The sequence below is a fragment of the Haliotis cracherodii genome, unplaced genomic scaffold (assembly GCF_022045235.1).
Source record: "Haliotis cracherodii isolate W230 unplaced genomic scaffold, xgHalCrac1.p SCAF_8, whole genome shotgun sequence".
In the NCBI taxonomy this organism is placed as follows: Eukaryota; Metazoa; Mollusca; class Gastropoda; order Lepetellida; family Haliotidae; genus Haliotis; species Haliotis cracherodii.
The window spans coordinates 28,331,562-28,356,737 of record NW_027266341.1 but is presented as its reverse complement, the minus strand read 5'-3'; the positions used below and the strand labels follow the sequence as shown (position 1 = coordinate 28,356,737).

The 25,176-nt window shown below is 39.2% G+C and overlaps 1 pseudogene; it reads right to left on the bottom strand.

Annotated features, from left to right (window-relative positions):
• Positions 1–566: 566 nt before the first annotated feature.
• The window catches only part of LOC139450902 (zinc finger protein 208-like), a 33,933-nt pseudogene continuing 9,323 nt past the window's right edge, over positions 567–25,176 (bottom strand).

Here is a 25,176-nt window from a genome sequence, read left to right as displayed (position 1 = left end):
TGATTGACATCATGAGCATCGACCCACGCAGTAGGAATACAATGACATGTATCAACCAAGTCTGCAAGCCTAACCACCAGAGCCCGTTAGTCGCCTCTTATGACAAGCATCTTCACCTTTCATGGCGAGCATGGGTTGCTGAAGACCTATTCTACCCTGGATCTTCACAAGTCATCTGTCAAAAGAAAGCAGTATATGCATTAAGGAATAATACAGGATAAGTTACAAAAGTTCTTCTTACTTGCACCAGGTGCATGCTGACATGAAAACCTAGTTGCACCACATTTGGTATTGCACTCTTGCCCAATATATTTATCAAAGATGAAACATAGATGCATAAACTGAGTAAGTACATCTCATATCTCTGATGATTTTCCAGATTTTACATAAATATTGCTGTAAAACATAATAAGATGTGCACATAAGTACCCACAGTTTGATGATGTCAAGCCCAAGACGGGATGACAAATTACACATGACCCAGGGATTAATGATGTAGTTTGGTCCATAAAGCTTAGAAGTATTCACTGTGTTCAAAGATCATTGTTGTGTGGAAAAGTAAGGGTTAGTTAGACACAAATTGATTTTTTTTTACATGGACTAAGAAATAGATATTAGGTTGCACTTTCAATAATAGGTTGCACTGATGCATCTTTTACATCGTTGAATGTTGCTAAATCTAGCTCTACACAGTGAATCCTCATATGTGACTGCAGGTGAACTGATTGTGTAAATCCTTTCCCACATAAAACACACTGATATTAAGGCTTGACTCCACTGTGAGTCTTCATGTGTGACTGCAGATCACGTGACCTTCTAAAAGCTTTCTCACATTCACCACACTGATAAGGTTTGATTCCACTGTGAATCCTCATGTGTGTCTGCAGGTTAGCTGATAGTGTAAATCCTTTCCCACATTCAACACACTTATAAGGCTTGACTCCATTGTGAATCCGCATGTGTGTCTGCAGGTTACTTGAGTGGGCAAATCCTTTCCCACATTCACCACACTGATAAGGCTTGACTCCACTGTGAGTCTTCATATGTGACTGCAGATCACCTGACCGCTTAAATCCTTTCCCACATTCAACACACTGATAAGGCTTGACTCCACTGTGAGTCTTCATGTGTGACTGCAGGTAACTTGGTTGAGTAAACATTTTCCCACATGCATCACACTGATGAGGCTTCACTCCACTGTGAGTCTTCATGTGTGTCTGCAGGTTACCTAACTGAGTGAACATTTTCCCACATGTATCACACTGATAAGGCTTGACTTCATTGTGAGTCCTAGTGTGTTTCTGCAGATCACCTGATAGAGCAAATCCTTTCCCACATTCAACACACTGATAAGGTTTGACTCCAGTGTGAATACTCATGTGTTTCTGCAGGTCACCTGAACGTTTAAATCCTTTCCCACATTCACCACATTGATAAGGCTTCACTTCACTGTGAATCCTCATGTGTTTCTGCAGGCTACTTGAGTGTGTAAATACTTTCCCACATTCAACACACTGATAAGGCTTGATTCCTCTGTGAATCCTCATGTGTGTCTGCAGGTCACCTGAGCGTTTAAATCCTTTTCCACATTCAACACACTGATAAGGCCTGACTCCACTGTGAATCCTCATGTGTGCTTGCAGTCCACTTGACTGTTTAAATCCTTTCCCACATTCAACACACTCATAAGACTTCACTTCACTGTGAATCCTCATGTGTGTCTGCAAGACACCTGACTGTGCAAATCCTTTCCCACATTCAACACACTTATAAGGCTTTACTCCACTGTGAATCCTCGTATGTTTCTGCAGGTCTCCTGAACGTTTAAATCCTTTCCCACATTCAACACACTGATACGGCCTGATTCCAGTGTGAATCCTCATGTGTGTCTGTAGATTACTTGCTTTTGTGAATGTTTTCTCACACACACTACACTTATGAGACTGCTTTGCTGGACAGCATTTCTTTATATCACCTCTTTCCAGTAATTCTCTCTCACAGAGAGTATTTCCCCCTTTATCAGTAATAGAATGGTTCTTGAGATCACTTGTTTCCATCAATTCTCTGTCACAGTGAGTGTCTCCCCCTATATCAGTAATAGAATGGTTCTTGGGATCACCTGTTTCCACCAATTCTTTCTCACAGTCAGTGTTTCCACTTGTGTCGGTAACAGGTTCTTTCTTGAGATCACCTGTTTCCATCAATGCTCTCTCACAGTCAGTGAATACACCCGTGTCAGTGACAGGTTCTTTCTTGAGATCACCTGTTTCCACCAATTCTCTCTCACAGTCAGTGAATACACTTGTGTCAGTAACACATTCTTTCTTGATATCACCTGTTTCCACCAATTCTCTCTCACAGTCCGTGTTTTCACCTGTGTCAGTAACAAGTTCTTTCGTGAGATCACCTGTTTCCATCAATGCTCTCTCACAGTCAGTGAATACACCCGTGTCAGTGACAGGTTCTTTCTTGAGATCACCTGTTTCCAGCAATTCTCTGTCACAGTCAGTGATTACACCCGTGTCAGTGACAGGTTCTTTCTTGAGATCACCTGTTTCCACCAATTCTCTCTCATAGTCAGTGAATACACTTGTGTCAGTAACACATTCTTTCTTGATATCACCTGTTTCCACCAATTCTCTCTCACAGTCCGTGTTTTCACCTGTGTCAGTAACAGGTTCTTTCTTGAGATCACCTGTTTCCATCAATTCTCTCTCACAGTGAGTGTCTCCCCCTATATCAGTAATAGAATGGTTCTTGGGATCACTTGTTTCCATCAATTCTTTCTCACAGTCAGTGTTTCCACTTGTAACAGGTTCTTTCTTGATATCACCTGTTTCCAGCAATTCTGGTTTGCTATGTACTTCCATTATTACCTTGTGGATGTTATGGTGTTCACTGAAAACATAAACTTCATCATATAAATGCATTTCTTTATAGATGTTTTCACAAGAACAAGTAGAGCTTGGACCATCCACAGTTTGATAACATGATATGTGCCATGATAAAATACCTGATACTGTAAATGTTTTCCCCACATTCAACACACCGATAATATACTACTCAAAAGAAGTTAAGGATCAGCAGATTTTTCAAAATACTATTGTTAATCTGTGATGGCATGAGAGATTAACTATAGTAATAGAAAAGAATTGGGTGATCCTTAACTTCTTTTGAGTAGTATATCATAGCACAGTCATTTTCCATATCCAGGAGTTGACATGCCAGATGTGTGATGTGTAATAATCTTTTCAATAAACTTCCACTGAAGTTGGTGTGAAACGATACACTGAGGTCATATGATGCGTATCACAAAACATAGGTACGTATCGTGATATGCATATTAAAGTCAAATCACATAGATACTTCTTGACACTAAATATTTCAGAGCAGGTTAGACAGGGAAAGCTCTCTGTAGATACATGTTCTTAACAGCTATTTAGTAGTGAACTTGAAACATTAATTACAACACTGTAAAAATGTCGGGCTGAATACAGAGAAAATAAGATGACCTACCTTTAGAATACAGTACCACAAACTTTTAAAACATGTGACAATACCCTATGACGTAATTTGTAGTATTTTGTTACAAGTCACACCGGCGAAATAATGCCTCGTGACATCAGGGGTCATCGAGAGTGCATAAGCTTATATAAATTTATTATTTTTTCGATTCATTAATTTTAGTAAAATCTAAATATTTTTTACATTTGTATATTTATCCTGCACTACTCAGTATTGCATTTACTGCTGTCTTTTGACAGAGAGACGAACTGTGTGAGATCCAGCTGCTGAAGAAAAGTTGTTCCAACCAGGAGAGGCAGCACTCTCGCTCAGTCGGCACATGACCTGGAAGTCATGACGTCACACCAAAACACATTACTCATATCAACTGCTTTAAACATAACATCTGAAACTTTGTGGGGAGGCAGTGTACCGAAGGGAGAGCACTTAGACTACATAATTCAGGATAGCTATACAAATCTAAACATGCTAAAAAAATATTTAGATTTTACTAAAAAAAATTTTTTAACTTATCCTGCATCACTCCGTATTGCATCTTTATCAAACAGCATAGCTAGTGGGCATACCTTAATATGTGATTCATAATAAACCCTCGTCAAGGTCCGATGAATCAGCACCTCAAAGAAGTAATAACCGGAACATTCTTATCTTCAGGAAACAAGAGTATAAGTGACAGAAATAGAATGAGGCGGGTAGCCTAAACTAGATCTTACCTAAGAGAGAATGCGGAACGCAGTAGAGCCCTCTAATCTGGGTTGATAAACACCAGAGAGATCGATGGGCCCCGCTCGGGGTATTGGACATACAGCGGTGGCGTCAACATCTTCTACCATTCCTGACGTCAGGAAACAAGAGTCGATGCAAAAAGTAAAACCTGAAAAGGTGACAGAAATAGAATGAGACAGTTAGCCAAAAACTAGAACTGATCTAATTTTCATCATTCTCCGATCGTCTGATATGGCAAGAACTGAGTTAATGGCGACCAGGTTAGTCTATCTTACAGACCCTGATACATATATATAATACCGCCCATGCAAGTCTATAATGTTTGGCAAGTCTAGATTTCTGAAAATGAAGAGTCACTGGGCTCCCTTTTATTATATTTTTATTAAGATAACTGAACAACTATTTTTTCTGTACCATGTGTTCATTTCAGAGACTAGATGTTAGTCTACGACCAGGTATGTGTAGATGGTAGAGCTTTTCAACCAACGTGTGCTGCACAAGTACAGAAGGAACACAACTAGGAACTGCGGTGACACTGCAGTGTTTGTCTGAGCAGAATGCCTGGAATGAACACCATTTATCATCATACAGTCCCGATGGATGGTGGGCTGATGCAATTGCCTCAGAAGCTCCAGCTGAATAGCCCTTGGCTCCTAGGGCCTTCTGCAGATGTGCCAGGCGCACACGAAATCATTCAGGGTTTGGGTGTTGCAACCAACTGTGTGGGTGGAGCAGAAGGTTGGGCCACGCCGGAAGTTCAAGGGGGTTGTCTCTGGTGATGTTTCGGAGGTTGACAAGCCAACTTCTGGCCGACCAAGGCGCGACCAAAATCAGTGTCAGGTGCCGTTTGGCCTGATCATAAAAGAACCCTGGGAAGGAGAACAAAAGGGTTCCCTTTGTTTTCGTGCAGACACAGATGTTGAATAAAAATACTTCCATCTGTATTGTAAACAATGCTTTCATTCGATGGAGGTGACACCTACACTGACAGTCCAGTCTATGACGAAACTTCATAAAATGTTAGATTAAAAAATATTATAATTCATCATGCTACATGCACAAAAAAGTGCTATTTGCAAAAATGAAAGTGAAATCTTTTTGTAGGAATTAAGTACTTAAATAAGTGAACCATAAGATGTCGCAGAATGAAGTGTTATCACCACGATGAAATAGGCCAACAGAATTGCAATTACTTATATATTTTGATTGCCTTTTTTGACACTGTACCAAAATAAACTACGAAGCAAATTACACAGATACTGGGAAGAATCACAGATCGTTTAATACACCCAAGTAACTAAGGACTTTAATTACATTTCACTTGACTAATATGCACCAGGAAAATGACTATTTTCAAGATTTCGAGGGGGCCGCCATTTTCTATGTGTTAGTGCTTCGGGACAGTGCGTGATTTAGTTTCCCTTTAAATATATTATAAGCTACATAAAGTTTGACATATCTATGATTTACGATTGTCGTCCTTTACAGACAAATCAAGAAAAGTAACATAAGTTACCGTGGATGAAATAGATGAATGAAATAAAGTCCGTAAACACTCGACGCGAGCCTTCGAATTTCGCAGATCTCGCACAGCCTCGCGATATTTATATCTTTGTCTCGCGCGGTAGTGATCGTAAGTAGGTTACGCGACGAGTAGAGCTTCACGTAGTTTAGTACTTCGGGTGAGAAACCACGTCTTGCGGCAATGCCGAGAGCAGTTTTACGTTGGACAGGGTCCGGAGAATTATATTTTATAATAGGAACACGCTGGTGTGACTTAGAAGAACATGACATTGTCACAGGCATTAAAATACTCGAGTTAGGTATCATGAATAGCAAGTGTTGGCTTATCAAACAAAAATATCTTCAATATTAGACATGTCTTTGTTCATTAATATATGTATTCGACGTAATAAGCGCCCAGGGCGCTCTCAAGATTAGAAATAGGGGGCTCTTATTAGAATATTATTTTGGTGGGAAAAAAACAGTTGAAAGATAAATTTCGTGGTTTATGCTGACAGCCTGAAATGTTTATGTACGACAGATATATATTTCCAGAATTTAATTGCCAATAATAAAGGGTGCATATAACACACGAGTGCGTATTATACGCGATTAGGGGAAGGAAGCGGCGCGTATTATATGCGAATAGGGGTCGGAAGGGGTGCTAATGTGGGATTGTTCACTAGCCAATATATCAGCAAATCTCGACGTGGGCGCTTATTACGTCGAATACGGTAATTATTTCTCTCTATCTCACCTAAGAATGATACAATAAAAGGATGCGAAGAAAGCTCTTTTAGTATAGACATCACTAACGGTGACAGATTTTTTCAAAATGGCCTTTACATGACAACAGGATCCGTGAAGATCGTGGGTAGAATAGGTCTTCAGCGTGGATCGATGCTCATGATGTCAATCACTGGGTTGTCTGGTCCAGACTGGATTATTTACAGATCGCCGTCATGTAGCTGGAATATTGCTGAGTGCGGCGTTAAACAACAAACAAACACTGACAACAGTGGGTGGAAATTTTTTTATGGGACTTTCGTTGATACTGGGACCGTAGATACATAAATGTGACATGTAAGTATTCAGAAACATTCTGACAATCTGTGTACTGTTATTTGGTTTTATGTTTTTCATAGAAACCAAGAGAAATAGTCAGAGAATCCGATAAATATCGTTGTGATTTTGTGAGCGTGATTTTACGTCAGTCATGGCGTCACGGAAACTTTGACAATATTTTTGTTGATGTTACCAAATCATTGCAATGTATCTTTTTTTAATTCCCTAATTCTTGCTACGATTTTCTGAAAATATGAATATTCTGCAATGTTGAGCCAATGTATGCAACGAATAGACGAATGGATAGCGTAAAATAGGAAAAAAATACTACACAGTGTAAAATATGAATTTTGCTTTGTTTACATTTCAAACAAGTGCAGTTTTCCGACCGCACCGTTCGTTTTCACACCTAATTTATATTGCATGGTTTCATCTTGCCACTTTGTATTGGTGACACAAATCATTTGTAAAATGTATGAGGAATTCAAGGAAGTATGTATCACAGCTGAGTTTGACATATAGGCATCTCATTACCGGCATACGTGGAGGAGGTCGTGTAGCCTAGTGGTTAAAGCGTTTGCTTGTCACACGGAAGACCCGTGTTCGATTCCCGACATGGGTATAATGTGTAAAGACAATTTCTAGTGTCCCCCGCCGTGATATTGCTGGACTATTGCTTAAAGCGGCGTAAAATCAAACTCACTCACACTCACCGGCATATGTGAAACGTGATAATGTAAACACTATCCAATATTGCGGAAAGTTCACTTCGGCGTTCGCGTTTGCGTATTTTCCAAAACATTCTAAACGATTCTGGGGTTATCGGCGACGTTTTGGAATGATCATTGGTGATTTGATAAAAGACATACCCGTGATCACGAATGTGCTAAATTCATTTCTCTGAGTATATATCCGAAATTTAGATTTCGAAACATGCTGTAAATAACTGTGTGAATGGTGATTTTGTAATATGTAAACAATGGTGACATTTACGGTGTACCTACTTTTCAGTAATTTTGCTTTGCCTAAAAATGGCAATGGATGATATCACAGAACAGTCCCTCAGAATTCAAAACTGAGAAGTTTATTTGTGTGCGTGATGTATGTTGAATTTTATTCGACTTCAAAGTGAGGTTCGAAGAGGATATACATGTCCCTCTGGCACCCAGGGGGATAGTTCCCCCATTTATCGTATGTTATTCCAGATGCTATTGAAAACACATCTGAACTTTCAGTATTATAAAGTATGATTGAATATATTTAACTATATGTTATCATTATATTTTGCTATTTGTTATCATTATAAAGGCTAGTGGACTAAAAATGTTAGTTTCTATCGCTGCATAAACTTACCTTGACAAGCTCGTTAGTAGGTTGCATATTCCATCGGTGTTCAGATCCAGGGCTTTGTATAAGGACCTTCACTACAGATCAGTAGATGGAATGGTCCTGCATTTCAGATTGCCACAAAATTTGTTATTAGGATTTAAACTGGATACAACTTCTGGGACACCTGTGTATGTTACTTTGATCTGTTGACAGGTCTGTTTGAATATTCATGCAAATTATTTAGGCACCTGTTTGGATTTCAGGTTAGAAAAGGCCCTCGTCAACCGAGCTGGTCTTAAGGGCTACCAAAAGGATCGGCTAGTCAGACTTGGTGACATGGTTGGTGGGGTGTCATCGTACCCCGACAACCTGGATAATTCCTCACAATATTAATCACTGGAATGTCTGGTCCAGACTTGATTATTTACAGGCTGCCATCATATAGCTGGTATTTTGATGAGTGTGGCGTTAAACATCAAACTAATAATGCAAGTTGTCATTCGATTGTCTCATTTTCAAACATCTGTAATTAATTTTGTTGATGACCAAATTGTATCAAACTTGGCCTAATAAAATCCACTGACAGATGTTCTGATGACGTTGGGAAGCTGGATATATAACCTCTGTGTTTCCTATACTGTTTGTTTTACTGGTCATGTGAATGAGTAAATTGGCATGTTTCTCACCATAATTTCTTTGATTTCAGCTTCCTGTTCAAGTGAGGTCAAGGCCGTCTGATGTAGCTGGAGATGTTGTATGTGGGAATACATCTACAGAGTGTGTCAGTCCGAGAGGTGATGTGAGTGTGTGTGCGAGAGCGTGTGTGTATGTGTGTGTTATACTTGAGGGGAGATTGACTACATGGAAACATGGGATACTGATCGCCTGTCATTGTCCATGCATTATGTTTCGGTGATCATAAATCAATCAATTATTGCTACTTCGTTTCCGAATCTATTGCTTCACATGATGTCAAAGAATATAATGGTCTTTTGTCTTTACATCATGGCTTCAAATATGCCTTTCCCAGAATGCCATGTATGTATGAAATTTACAACTACATCCGGTTTTGGAATAAAGATGAGGATGTAAATGTATGATGAATATAAAAAAAATTGTGACCAGATAATTGTTTTGTATTATTGCCCCTTTGTGTAACAGAGAACACTTTTCATATTATGTCTTCATATGCTTGTTGTGAGGTGAATATTTGTGGCGGGTTGTTTGACAGGCAGTCAATGTTGCTGATAATTTCGTCTTGCCACATACAATATTTCATCTTGACATAACAGGTCTCAGATTTAATAATCATGTTACTGAGTGAGAGACTTTCAGAATGTGATGTGTGTGAGTGGTGTGTTATTAGTTTCTGGTTACTATGGAGTGAGTGAGTTGGGTTTAACGCCGCTTTTAACAGTATTCCAGTTATATCACGGCGTGTCTGCTTAATGTGGGAGGAAAGCCCGAAGTGATGCAGGTCTCAGACGTTTACCACTTCGGTGAAACCCACGAGCACGGGTATGGTGCTGACAAACCTAGAAACATAATCGGGGCGAACCGGGATGCAACCCACAATCATAGGTTTCTGGAGTGCCCAAGGGGCGCAACTGTGCACAGCGAATCGCGGCGCCTTAGACGACTGGGCCACCCGTGCCCCCCGGTTACTATGGAATAATGTAGGTATCATGTTGCATTTCCTGTCAACATGGTCAAGGGAAATTTGCATGGATCTTTTTGATAATTATAGACATTTATTTTGGCTTTTTAATTATAACTTTATTTGGTACATTTTGTTGTTATGTCATTATCAAACTATTTGTGTATATGTGGAATACATTTATGGAGATGCACAACCTTGTTCTTATGATTTTAAGACCAAATCACAGGACTCTTACTACTCAATTTTACAGAGATATCTAATTCTATTTACATGTATACAAATCATTAGAAATCAATTTCTCACTGAATAATTTCAATATCCCCATCAAAAGTTGGAAGTATCATAGCCTTTTCTCGTGGATCGCTGTCAGTTTATTTCTATGGAGAACATTGGTGGTGTACTGAAAACAATATGGCAGCTTGAGTTCTTTGGCCACATTTTGGCCTACCCTCAGCACCAGAACTTCACAGCCATTTGAGAATAGCCTATTAAATTTATTAAGATGTTGTACCTTGACACATCAACAAAACACTGTTACTTTCTTAAGTCTCCAAACGAAAACTAGACATATATTCAGGAATGTAGTTTACACACACATTTCATTCAGCAACTCATTTTCTTGATTCTATTTGTTGAGAGGTTTTGTGCCAACCCCACTCTCTTGGCAAGTGGCCTACCACTTAATTTGTCTTTGTATCCAATCCAATCTAAAAACTGTTCGAGTCGTATCAGACTGTTCAATGCACATGATGTTCCAGTAATCCAGTATGTGTGTTTGTCATATAGTACAGCCATTGGCTGTATCCTGAAGGTGCTTTCCATGGCATATTTGATGCTCAGTTCCATGCCAAGTTCATGATATGACACATTTGGACATCTTGGCATGGGAGTCTTAGTTTCAACCCATTACATTGTGAAACGCATATATCAGAAAGAAATGCCTTTTTTGTTCATGAAGCATGGTCAGGTAGCTTAGTGGTTAGAGCGTTCGCTCATCATGCCGAAGACCTGGGTTCGATTCCCGACATGGGTACAATGTGTGAAGCCCATTTCTGGTGTTCCCCCGCTGTGATATTGCTGGAATATTGCTAACAGCGGCATAAAATCAAACTCACTCACTCCAAGCAAAGGTACACACTTTTCCATGATGACACACTGGAACACCTTGAGAATGGAGTCTTAGTTTCAACACATTACACTTAATGTACATTAAGTTCGTAGACACAAGGGTACTTTAACAATGTTTAGAATTCTCAGATAGGCCTTGTTGGCTTTTGAATAATTGTTCACATGAATTTCTGATTTAGCAGGCTGCATTTAACCATGCTACTCACAGCAATAGCTTATTCGCATGAGCTCTCTAAATTATTATCGCGAGTAAAACCGGCTCTGGAAAACTGGAGCCGTTAGTAGCGTCCAAAATTGGTGACCTGCTTGGCGACGACCAGAAGGCCAAAACTGTAGACACCTTCTATTTCCTCAAAAGCCATGTTTTGCATGGTAGTGGTTTGCAAAGACTGATCTCCATAAACATGGTGATGGTGGTCTGTAAATAATGTGTCCGGACCAGACAATCCAGTGATTGACATCATGAGCATCGATCCACTCAGTTGGGATACAATGACATGTATCAACCAAGTCTGCAAGCCTAACTACCAGGGCCCTTAAGTCACCTCTTATGACAAGCATCATCTGTCAAAAGAAAGCAGTATATGCATTAAGGAATAATACAGGATAAGTTACAAAATTTCGTTTTATTTGCATCTTTTACATGTTTAATGTTGCCAAATCTAGCTCCACACTGTGAATCCTCATATGTGACTGCAGGTGAACTGATTGTGTAAATCCTTTCCCACATTCAACACACTGATTTTAAGGCTTAACTCCACTGTGAATCTTCATGTGTGACTGCAGATAATGTGACCGTCTAAAAGCTTTCTCACATTCACAACACTGATATGGTTTGATTCCACTGTGAATTCTCATGTGTGTCTGCAGGTTAGCTGATAGTGTAAATCCTTTCCCACATTCAACACACTTATAAGGTTTGACTACTTTGTGAATCCGCATGTGTGTCTGCAGGTTACTTGAGTGGGCAAATCCTTTCCCACATTCAACACACTGATAAGGCTTGATGCCAGTGTGAGTGTTCATGTGTGTCTGCAGGTTACTTGAGTGGGCAAATCCTTTCCCACATTCAACACACTGATAAGGCTTGACTCCACTGTGAATCCTCATGTGTGTCTGCAGGTTAGCTGATAGTGTAAATGCTTTCCCACACTCACCGCACTTATAAGGCTTGACTACATTGTGAATCTGCATGTGTGTCTGCAGGTTACTTGAGTGGGAAAATCCTTTCCCACATTCAACACACTGATATGGCTTGACTTCACTGTGAGTCTTCATGTGTGACTGCAGGTAACTTGGTTGAGTAAACATTTTCCCACATGCATCACACTGATGAGGCTTCACTCCACTGTGAGTCTTCATGTGTGTCTGCAGGTTACCTAACTGAGTAAACATTTTCCCACATGTATCACACTGATAAGGCTTGACTTCATTGTGAGTCCTAGTGTGTTTCTGCAGATCACCTGATAGAGCAAATCCTTTCCCACATTCAACACACTGATAAGGTTTGACTCCAATGTGAATACTCATGTGTTTCTGCAGGCCACCTGAAAGTTTAAATCCTTTCCCACATTCACCACATTGATAAGGCGTCACTTCACTGTGAATCCTCATGTGTTTCTGCAGGCTACTTGAGTGTGTAAATACTTTCCCACATTCAACACACTGATAAGGCTTGATTCCTCTGTGAATCCTCATGTGTGTCTGCAGGTCACCTGAGCGTTTAAATCCTTTTCCACATTCAACACACTGATAAGGCCTGACTCCACTGTGAGTCTTCATGTGTGCTTGCAGTCCACTTGACTGTTTAAATCCTTTCCCACATTCAACACACTCATAAGACTTCACTTCACTGTGAATCCTCATGTGTGTCTGCAAGACACCTGACTGTGCAAATCCTTTCCCACATTCAACACACTTATAAGGCCTGACTCCACTGTGAATCCTCATGTGTGCTTGCAGTCCATTTGACTGTTTAAATCCTTTCCCACATTCAACACACTTATAAGGCTTTACTCCACTGTGAATCCTTGTATGTTTCTGCAGGTCTCCTGAACGTTTAAATCCTTTCCCACATTCAACACACTGATACGGCCTGATTCCACTGTGAATCCTCACGTGTGTCTGTAGATTACTTGCTTTTGTGAATGTTTTCTCACACACACTACACTTATGAGGCTGCTTTGAAGGATGGCATTTCTTTATATCACCTGTTTCCAGCAATTCTCTCTCACAGTGAGTGTCTCCCCCTATATCAGTAATAGAATGGTTCTTGGGATCACTTGTTTCCACCAGTTCTCTCTCACAGTCAGCATGGTCAGTGTCTCCCCCTATATCAGTAATAGAATGGTTCTTGGGATCACCTGTTTCCATAAATTCTCTCTCACAGTCAGTGATTCCACTTGTGTCAGTAACAGGTTCTTTCTTGGGATCCCCTGTTTCCACCAGTTCTCTCTCACAGTCAGTGATTCTACTTGTGTCAGTGACAGGTTCTTTCTTGAGATCACCTGTTTCCATCAACTCTCTGTCACAGTGAGTGTCTCCTCCTATATCAGTAATAGAATGGTTCTTGGGATCAGCTGTTTCCACCAATTCTCTCACACAGTCCGTGTTTTCACCTGTGTCAGTAACAGGTTCTTTCTTGATATCACCTGTTTCCAGCAATTCTGGTTTGCTATGTACTTCCATTATTACCTTGTGGATGTTATGGTGTTCACTGAAAACATAAACTTCATCATATTAATGCATTTCTTTATAGATGTTTTCAGGAGAACAAGTAGGACTGGGACCATCCATAGTCTGTCTTACAGACCCTGATACAAATATATATCAAATACAGCCCATGCAAGTCTATAATGTTTGGCAAGTCTAGATCACTGCAGTATCAGGCGAGAGTCACTGGGCTCCTTTTTATTATATTTTTTATTAAGATAACTGAACAACTGTTTTTTTTATGTACGATATGTTCATTTCAGAGACTAGATGTTAGTCTAGGACCATCCACAGTTTCATAACATGATATGTGTCATGATAAAATACCTGATACTGTAAATGTTTTCCCCACATTCAACACACCGATAATATACTAGTCAAAAGAAGTTAAGGATCAGCAGATTTTTTAAAATACTATTGTTAACCTGTGATGGCATGAGAGATTAACTATAGTAATAGAAAAGAATTGGGTGATCCTTAACTTCTTTTGAGTAGTATATCATAGCACAGTCATTTTCCATATCCAGGAGTCGACATGCCAGATGTGTGACGTGTAATAATCTTTTCAATAACCATCCACTGAAGTTAGGGTGAAACGATACACTGAGGTCATATGATGCGTTTGACAAAACATAGGTAAGTATTGTGATATGCATATTAAAGTCAAATCACATAGATACTTCTTGACACTAAATATTTCAGTGCAGGTTAGAAAGGGAAAGCTCTCTGTAGATATATGTTCTTAACAGCTATTTTAGTAGTGTACTTGAAACATTAATTACAACACTGTAAAAATGTCGGGCTGAATACAGAGAAAATAAGATCACCTACCTTTAGAATACAGTACCACAAACTTTTCAAACACGTGACAATACCCTATGACATAATTTGTAGTATTTAGTTGCAAGTCACACCGGCAAAACAATGCCCCATGACTTCAGGGGTCATTGAGAGTGCATAAGCTAATATACATTTATTATTTTTTCAATTCATTAATTTTAGTAAAATCTAAATATTTTTTACATTTGTATATTTATCCTGCATTCCTCTGTATTGCATTTACTGCTGTCTTTTGACAGAGACGAACTGTGTGAGGTCCAGCTGTTGAAGAAAAGTTGTTCCAACCAGTAGAGGCAGCACCCTCGCTCAGTCGGCACATGACCTGGAAGTCATGACGTCACACCAAAACACATTACTCATATCATATTAATATCATATATCAACTGCTTTAAACATAACATCTGAAACTTTGTGGGGAGGCAGTGTACCGAAGGGAGAGCACTTAGACTTTGTAATTCAGGATAGCTATACAAATCTAAACATGCTAAAAAAATATTTAGATTTTACTAATTTTTAAAATTTATCCTGCATCACTCCGTATTGCATCTTTATCAAACAGCATAGCATACCTTAATATGTGATTCATAATAAACCCTCGTCAAGGTCAGATGAATCAGCACCTCTAACAAGTGATAACCGGAACATCTACGACCATTCCTATCTTCAGGAAACAAGAGTATAGGTGACAGAAATAGAATGAGGAGGGGAGCTTAAACTAGAACTTACCTAAGAGAGAATGCGGAATGCAGTAGAGCCCTCTAATCTGGGTTGATAAACACCAGAGAGATCGATGGGCCCCGCTCGGGGTATTGGACATGCAGCGGCGGCGTCAACATCTTCTACCATTCCTGATGTCAGGAAACAAGAGTCAATGCAAAAAGTAAAACCTGAATAGGTGACAGAAATAGAATGAGACAGGTAGCCAAAAACTAGAACTGATCTAATTTTCATCATTCTCCGATCGTCTGATACAGCAAGAACAGAGTTGATGGTGACCAGGTATGTGTCAACCAACATGTGCTGCGCAAGTACAGAAGGAACTCAACTAGGAACAGCGGTGACACTGCGGTGTTTGTCTGAGCAGAATGCCTGGAACGAACACCATTTATCATCATACAGTCCCGATGAATGGTGGGCTGATGCAATTGCCTCGGCCGCTCCAACTAAACAGCCCTTGGCTCCTAGGGCTTTCTGCAGATGTGCCAGGCGCACACGAAACCATTCAGGGTTTGGGTGTTGCAACCAACTGTGTGGGTGGAGCAGAAGGTTGGGCCATGCTGGACGTTTGAGGGGGTTGTCTATGGTGATGTTTTCGTGCAGACACAGATGTTGAATAAAAATACTTCCAGCTGTATTGTAACAATGCTTTCAGCTGTCAGACGTATGCCCGTTTATAAGGCAAACTCTATCAGCCTACATATTCATTTTCCTTCAATATCATATTCGCGACTTTATACACTGGGACGATTCTGATTTGGATTTAGACCTACAAGGTATTCCTTGGCGACTATACAGATTAAATTTAAATTGAAGTAGATCTAAGTTTCTTGAAGTAGATCTAAGTTTCTTGCTTTGTAACTATTTTTGTAAAAATAGTGTGGTCAGCTATGATGACGTTATTCAAGCTTCAAAGACTGTGTGTGCATTTATAAAGATATTTCCCATCAATATTCCAAAATGAGAATAATATATAATGCCACATACCCATGCAAAGTAATGACAAATGTGAGCATACTAGCCTAAATGACTTCGTCAACCCAATGAAACCTGTGACTTACAAATGTGGGCCCACCTGTTTCGATCACTATAAGACGGGAACAATGTGGGCCCACATTTTAGAAAATGGTTATAAATAAGCCAGGCTAATGAAGCTTAGCGATATATAAATGTGGTCCCTCCTGTTGCAATCACTATGACGGAAGAACGTCTACCTACTAGGCAATATACAGATGTGGGCCCACTTGTTTCCATCACCATATATGACGGGAACAATGTGGGCACACATTTGAGAAAATGATTATCAATATTTAAGTAGACTTTCCCGATTAATAAATGTGGTCCCTCCTCTTGCAATTGTAGCGGCCATAAAATTTCCGAGTCCTGTGAAGGGATTCGAACCACGGACCTTCTGATCAGAGGTCAGACGCCTTGTCCACATGACCAAAGAGGTTAACCCCGTCAGCAAGCTGACAAGGTAAGGATGTCATCTGTGGGATGACTCCACGCCCTGCTACATACTCCCCCGTCAACAAAAGGCACGTCCCGGGCCGCATAGTAGGGTACTGAGGCTTATTTTGCTCAAATTTGATATGAACGTGCTCAGCCCCACGTTGGGCGCCAATGTAGCGGCCATAAAATTTCCGAGTCCCGTGAAGGGATTCGAACCACCGACCTTCTGATCAGAGGTCGGACGCCTTGTCCACATGACCAAAGAGGTTAACCCCGTCAGCAAGCTGACAAGGTAAGGATGTCATCTGTGGGATGACTCCACGCCCTGCTACACAATCAATATGACAGAAGAACATCTGCCCACATTTAGGAATTGATTATCAGAACTAATTAAACAACCTAACCAAGCTAGGCGATATACAAATGTGGGCCCGCTTGTTTCGAACACCATATATGACGGGAAAAATGTGGGCCCACATTTTAGAAAATGGTTATCGGCACTAAACCAATCTAAGAAGATGTACCGATGGAAACATAAATAAATAATGCATTCAAAAATTTAATTAAGAATACGTTTTACCTTAGGGATAAGCTGGGCATATAATAGCTGGACCAACAACGTACAGCGTGACTGACGCCATTTCCCGCAAATACGAAAACAACGGAGATAGCTCCCGTTTGAAATTAGAGTGACCTCCCTTTCCCAATATGAACCCAAGCTCCTTCCCAGCGCGTGACACCTTCGTTACACTCTCAGTACAGTATAGAGAGCTCCGGGAACGGACTATCGCTGTGAGGAGCTTGATATGAACCACTGATAATGCGGTTTCGCCAAAAATATTATAATTCATCATGCTACATGCACAAAATAGTGCTATTTGCGAAAATGAAAGTGAAATCTTTTTGTGGGAACTAAGTACAAATAAGTTTACCATAAGATGTCGCAGAATGAAGTGTTATCACCATGATCAAATAACAGAATTGCAATTACTCATATATTTGGATTGCCGTTTTGACACAGTACCAAAACAAACTACGAAGCAAATTACACAGCTACTGGGAAGAATCACAGATTGTTTAATACACCCAAGTAACTAAGGACTTTAATTACATTTCACTTGACTAATATTCACTAGGAAAATGACTATTTTCAAGATTTCGAGGGGGCCGCCATTTTCTATGTGTTAGTGCTTCGGGACAGTGCGTGATTTAGTTTCCCTTTAAATATATTATAAGCTACATAAAAATTTGACACATCTTTGATTTACGATTGTCGTCCTTTACAGCCAAATCAAGAAAAATAACATAACTTACCGTGGATTAAATAGATGAATGAAATAAAGTCCGTAAACACTCGACGCGAGCCTTCGAATTTCGCAGATCTCGCACAGCCACGCGATATTTATATCTTTGTCTCGCGCGGCAGTGATCGTAAGTGGGTTACGTGACAAGTCGAGACGTTACGTCATATGGGGAAGGCTCATGCCACTGATCGGCAAATGTGCCAGTAAAAAGTGCCAGTTACCTGACCCAAATCTCTGTGTTATTGTTTATATCCCCTTTCAGCAACGGGTTATAGCTAAAACGTCACCTGGCGAAAACGGCACCGATTGTCGAAAACGTCACCTCGCCTCAAGCGAAAACGGCTACTATTGCCTGGCGAAAACGGCACCCTATTTTTTTACATTGGTAAATGTTTTCGCCAAATGCGGTGCCATTTTCGCTAGAGAAATCGGTGACGTTTTGCTGAGGTGCCGTTTTAGCCTGCACCCTCAGCAACAGCTGTGTTGTGGCGAGACTGTCCTTTATCTGATAGAACCGGGGGTCAGGAAACAGAGACTTACACAGGCTTTTCCCAAAGCATTTAAACATTTGTGTGTCTTATTATAGTACTTATTCACATATATTATACTTATTCAGATGTTACATTATTTGTCTAGTGCATATTAGGTAGTATATAACACCCTGTTCATATAATATTCTTGTTTCGAAAGTAAATACCGTGAGAGGAGTTTGACCAAGAAAGTCTATACAGTGGGGGGTTTATAGTTAAATTGAAATTGAATTAATTAAATTCTCCAAACAGTTAAGAGATCCTGAATTATATTTCCCTTCCACCACCAACCCCTCTAGCCACTTATATTTAGGTACATTTTAGTTCACTGTTCTGTTTCAGCATGCATGTTCCACTGTTTTTCTGTTGAATTCAGTTATGCGTTTTTATTCTATTTCTCCACTCTGGGTCATCCTAAATTAGAACACCCCCCATCAAGGGTAAACACGATTATCTTAGTAGTAAAGTCAAGAAAATTAGTCACATCACATGCTTCTTCTGCATAACTCCCAACCTGTAAAATTGATCTTATGCATGTTGTCTTATTCATTTCGCTCATGATAACCGGTCTCGGAAACTATATAGCTTCCCTTTAACACGGGGTTTTCTCTATCCAAACGTCCTTATGGAAATAGCCTGAAAACTTCGTGGCACATCTGGGAGCCTCGCATTTTTTGCATGGAAATAGTTTAAAATATGGGTTTTAAATATTATTTTCTAATTCCGTAACCGTTTAGATATAAAATAAAGTAAAAAGGATCGCTCTATATCCTGACTCGGAAACTATATAGCTTCCCTTTAACACGGGGTTGTCTATACAGACGTCCCTATGGAAATAGCCTGAAAACTTTGTGGCACATCTGGGAGCCTCGCATTTTTTGCATGGAAATAGTTTAAAATATGGGTTTTAAATATTATTTTCTAATTCCGTAACCGTTTAGATATAAAATAAAGTAAAAAGGATCGCTCTATATCCTGACTCGGAAACTATATAGCTTCCCTTTAACACGGGGTTGTCTATACAGACGTCCCTATGGAAATAGCCTGAAAACTTCGTGGCACATCTGGGAGCCTCGCATGTTTCGCATGGAAATAGTTTCAAATACGTGTTTGAAATATTATTATATCTTTCCTGAACCATTTAGGCATAAAATAACTTTAAAACAGTCGCTCTATACCCCTTAATGGAAACTATATAGCTTCCCTTTAACACGGGGGGTTGTCTTGTGCAAGCGTCCCTATGGAAATATCCTGAAAACTTCGTGGCACATCTGTGGGCCGCGCATTTTTCGCATGGAAATAGTTGAAAATACGTGTTTGAAATATTATTATCTCTTTACTTAACCGTTTAAACATAAAATAAAGTAAAAAGGATCGCTCTATATCATGTCTCAGAAACTTTATAGCTTCTCTTTAACACGGGAGGTTGTCTATGCAACCGTTTGCATGGAAATAGCCTGAAAACTTAGTGGCACATCTGGGAGCCTCGCATGTTTCGCATGGAAATAGTTTAAAATACGGGTTTGAAATATTATTATCTCATTCCTAAACCATTTAGGCATAATATTACTTGAACGGATCGCTCTATACCTCCTTTTGGAAACAATATATCTTCCCTCAAATACGGGAGGATATCCATACAAACGTCCCTATGGAAATAGGCTAAAACTTATACGCACATCTGGGAGCCTCGCATTTTTCGCATCGATTTTTACTTAATTTAAAATACGTGTTTGAAATATTTTTATCTCTTTACTTAACCGTTTAGACATAAAATAAAGTAAAAAGGATCGCTCTATATCCTGTCTCGGAAACGTTATAGCTTCCTTTTAACACGGGGGTTTGTCTATACAAACGTCTCTATGGAAATAGCCTGGTAACTTAGTGGCACATCTGGGAGCCTCGCATGTTTCGCATGGAAATAGTTTCAAATACGTGTTTGAAATATTATTATCTCTTTCCTGAACCATTTAGGTATAAAATAACTTTAAAACAGTCGCTCTATTCCCCGTTTTGGAAACTATATAGCTTCCCTTTAACACGTTTTTTTTTGTCTATGCAAAGGTCCCTCATGGAAATAGCCTGAAAAATATAGTGGCACATCTGAGAGCCTCGCATTTTTCTCATGGAAATAGTTTCAAATACTTGTTTGAAATATCATTATCTCATTCCTCAACATTTAGGCATAACATTACTTAAAAGGAGTCGCTCTATACCCCCTTTTGGAAACATTATAGCTTCCCTCAAACACGGGAGGATATCTATACAAACGTCCCTATGGAAATAGGCTAAAACTTATTATCTGGGCGCCTCGCATTTTTCGCATCGATTTTACTTAAAATATTTGAAATATTATTATCTCTTTACTTAACCGTTTAGGCATAAAATAAAGTACTATGTCTTAGACGAACGTATTGTCTCTGAAATTAACATATTTTACAGATTCAATCAGTTGTTAAATATTAGTTATGAAATATATTAATAATAAATACTCTCTTCATTTTCAGAGACTAAACAAATCTGTAGCCTGGCAATTCACAACACACGTGAAGATTGCTATCACCCATCACTGACAGGCCACTTAAAGTGTGTCTGACAGGAATATTGACTGCCTCTCCCCCAAAACCCACCCTCTCACTGTCAGTCGTGGGCAGTTGAGAGGGCTTAAATCTCTCGAAAAATCCGACAATGATTTCAAAGTTATTCAATATTTCTGCAAAATCTAAAGATTCTAGCTCTGTTTGCACTATACTTGTAATGGGATGCTCTTAGTGGTAGCGAGAACTTGTATCCGATTTTATGAGGTTGAGGTAATCTAGGCATGTGATTAATCCTGTTTTGTTTATTTAAAGCAATAATTGTTTATTGTTGAGCAAGTTTATCTCTGCAGCCCTTGAAATATGCAGCTACTCGCCGATTCGTCTCGCATCAAAACGCGAGGCTGTGTACTCGCGGGCAACAACAACACAACAACAACAAACGTATATTTTGCTTCAAGGTCATAACTTTGACATATTGAAGGTACAAATGGACATTTATGGTGACACAAGGCAGGAGACTATACGTTTAACTGCAATACACTCATACATTTAATTAAGCATCTTGAGGATTTCTTTTACAAACTGTGCTAGTTTTCTTTGTTCAGGTAAACTTTCAGTATTGAGTAACATATCAAGTAGTATTAAGCAGGTTATGCTGAAAAGGACATATCAGTAGATCGTGATATTCGTCAGCTAAGTCATGTTTATTACAGTGACTACAAATTCTGTCTTCCCGTGGTATATTTTCCCATCGCCCCTTTTCTATTGGTAATCTATGGTTTGTGGATCTTATTTTAGTAATCGGGATACTGAGTCTTCAGGGTAGCGACAGAAGATCATTTTCTAACTGGATTTTATGTTTAAATATTCGATAAAATATTTCCTTGGGAGAGTTGTTTATATAACTTGTCCCCGTCTGGCTAAACTGATCAAAGATAGTTGTTTAATAACACATTTTAATACGTTTATATTTGGCATGAATTGTTGGGTCCGTATAAAACTAAGGCCTAATCCATCAAATAGTCCTTTAACATATTCGAGCCAGCTGTATTTATGGTTACAGGAGTCTGCAAATAATACATTATACATAACAGTACACAATTTCGTTGGTTTATTATAAGTTATCTTAGACCAATGTGTCAACATTCTTTGTTTATTTAAAACCGTAATAGGGGTACTTCCCAGCGCTCCGTATAAAAAATAGTGGGGTGTTCTTTTTTTGTACCCTTAGTATATATTTTAAGAAATCTGTGTGAACGTTTTCTATGATATCTAGTTCACCAAATCCCCAAATTTCGGAACGATATGTTAATATAGGCACGATTGTTTGATCAAATAATAATAGTTGGCAGTCTATTGGTAAGTCAAGATTACGTATTCTAATATATAATAAGTGCATAGCTTTTCTAGCTTGAGCTACTAACGACATTTTGGCTGCTAGGAAATTTCCAGTTCGTTTAAAAACCAGACCCAAGTACTTATATTGATCTACTACTTCAACAACATTATCGCCTATCCTTAACACATTATTGTTCTTTCTTGATCCACATACAACCACCTTAGTTTTATCAATATTAATATTCAACTTCCATTGTTTACAATATTCATAAAAAACATTCATATTATTTTTCTCTAAGGTCACAGGGGTTATTTGCAAGTATAATAGTATCATCTGCATATAGCAAAACAATGATATTTTTACAGATTCTAACTTCTTCATCTTCCGTTATAACATCAATACCTTTACATATTTTCTGTTGTAGATATTCTTCAAGGTCATTTAGGTACAGGGCAAAGATAATTGGCGATAGATTTTCCCCGTGTCTAACTCCGATATCACTAGAGAAAAACGATGAATTTTCACCATTAGCAACAATACACGACTTTATGCCTTGATACATGTTAAATATGATCTGGAAGCATTTACCTTGTACATATGTTTTTATTAATTTTTGCCAGAGTCCAAATGAGGGAGTGCAATACGAACATGTTATCAACAGTAGAATATCCGTATCGAAATCCTCCTTGTGATTCTGATAACAAATTATTATTTTCTAGATAATTATTAATTCTTTCACTTAAAATAGAAGTAAAGGGCAGATGACCACTGAGTACGTTGATCACCGTGTCGGATTAACGAGACTGATTAATGAGTGATTTCGGTAATTCGTTGCAAATTAAGTGTGTCGGAGTCGGAGTGCGAGACTGTCGGATTAACGGGTCTAATAAGCACTGATTTAACCGGTTCCCATCATTAAGGTCGGATAAAGCCGAATGTCGGATTAACGAGACTTGATTGTAGTATGGCAGTTGATGTAGCATCGAACAGACTATACGTTTTTCATTGGAAGTTCTAAGACATTTCTTCTGACTGCAAAGTTTTCAAAGTGCAGTACATCGAGAACGTTCTTCACATAACGTGTGTCGAACATGTCTAAAGGTGAGGTAACTTGAGTGGACAATACTTTAAGCCAACTTGTGAAAAGACTGAATACACAATGCCATTTAGAAAGTGGTCAAATGTAACAAATAATATATTTGGGATAACACTTTCTTAAAGATTCTAGTACTTTTTTGGGTTGAGTCCCGTCAGTCCCAGAGTGAGGCACCTAATCGCCAGCACACAAAGTCAGCCATCTAACCCACTCAGCCATCGAGGCTTCCACAAAAATGAAAGTCCGACAACTAGTAGTCTAGATAACGTACTTTGAGCACCCTCTGACAAGTGTAAATTGGCACGGCTCCCATGTCCGAAAGCTATGAATACACAATGCCATTTAGAAAGTGGTCAAATGTAACAAATGTCCCTCTGGCATCCAGGGGGATAGTTCCCCCATTTATTGTATGTTATTCCAGATGCTATTGAAAACACATAAGAACTTTCAGTATTATACAGTATAATTGAACATATTTAACTGTATCTTGGGTATATTTTAAAATGCAAGACATATGTTAAATCAAAAATTATTCATGAGGGATTCGACCGAAGTACTTGAAATCATACGCGCATGCTGATTTGTTTGTATTTTCGCACATAACATTCGTCCATATAGGGACGAGTCTTCTTACAGGTTACGGAAAGGGGCGAGTGGTGACGAATGGACGAATGAGTGTCTCGTGCGTTTAGTCTACGGACACTTACGAGAGATCCCGATGCCATTTGGCACACTCGCCCCATTCCATAATCTACAAGATACCGAGGGGTAAAGAATGAGCCGATATGAGAAGTCACAGTGATGTCAAGCCTTATAAGTGTGTTGAATGTGGGAAAGCATTTAGACGGTCAAGTGAACTTCAGACACACATGAAGACTCACAGTGGAGTCAAGCCTTTTCATTGTGGTGAAAGTGAGAAAACATTTACACTATCAGGTGATCTTCAGAAACACATGAGGACTCACACTGGAGTCAAGCCTTATAAGTGTGATGTGTGTGAGAAAACATTTACACTATCAGGTGATCTTCAGAAACACATGAGGACTCACACTGGAGTCAAGCCTTATAAGTGTGATGTGTGTGAGAAAACATTTACACTATTAGGTGATCTTCAGAAACACATGAGGACTCACACTGGAGTCAAGCCTTATAAGTGTGATGTGTGTGAGAAAACATTTACACTATTAGGGGATCTTCAGAAACACATGAGGACTCACACTGGAGTCAAGCCTTATAAGTGTGATGTGTGTGAGAAAACATTTACACTATTAGGGGATCTTCAGAAACACATGAGGACTCACACTGGAGTCAAGCCTTATAAGTGTGATGTGTGTGAGAAAACATTTACACTATTAGGGGATCTTCAGAAACACATGAGGACTCACACTGGAGTCAAGCCTTATAAGTGTGATGTGTGTGAGAAAACATTTACACTATTAGGGGATCTTCAGAAACACATGAGGACTCACACTGGAGTCAAGCCTTATAAGTGTGATGTGTGTGAGAAAACATTTACACTATTAGGTGATCTTCAGAAACACATGAGGATTCACAGTGGAGTCAAGCCTTATCAGTGTGGTGCATGTGGGAAAGAATTTTCGCAGTCAAGTAACCTTCACAAACACACGAGGATTCACTGTGGAATGAATTGATTTAATTAAACGGATTGAAATGTCAAAGGTGTAACTCTCTAATGTGTTCATTAGAACT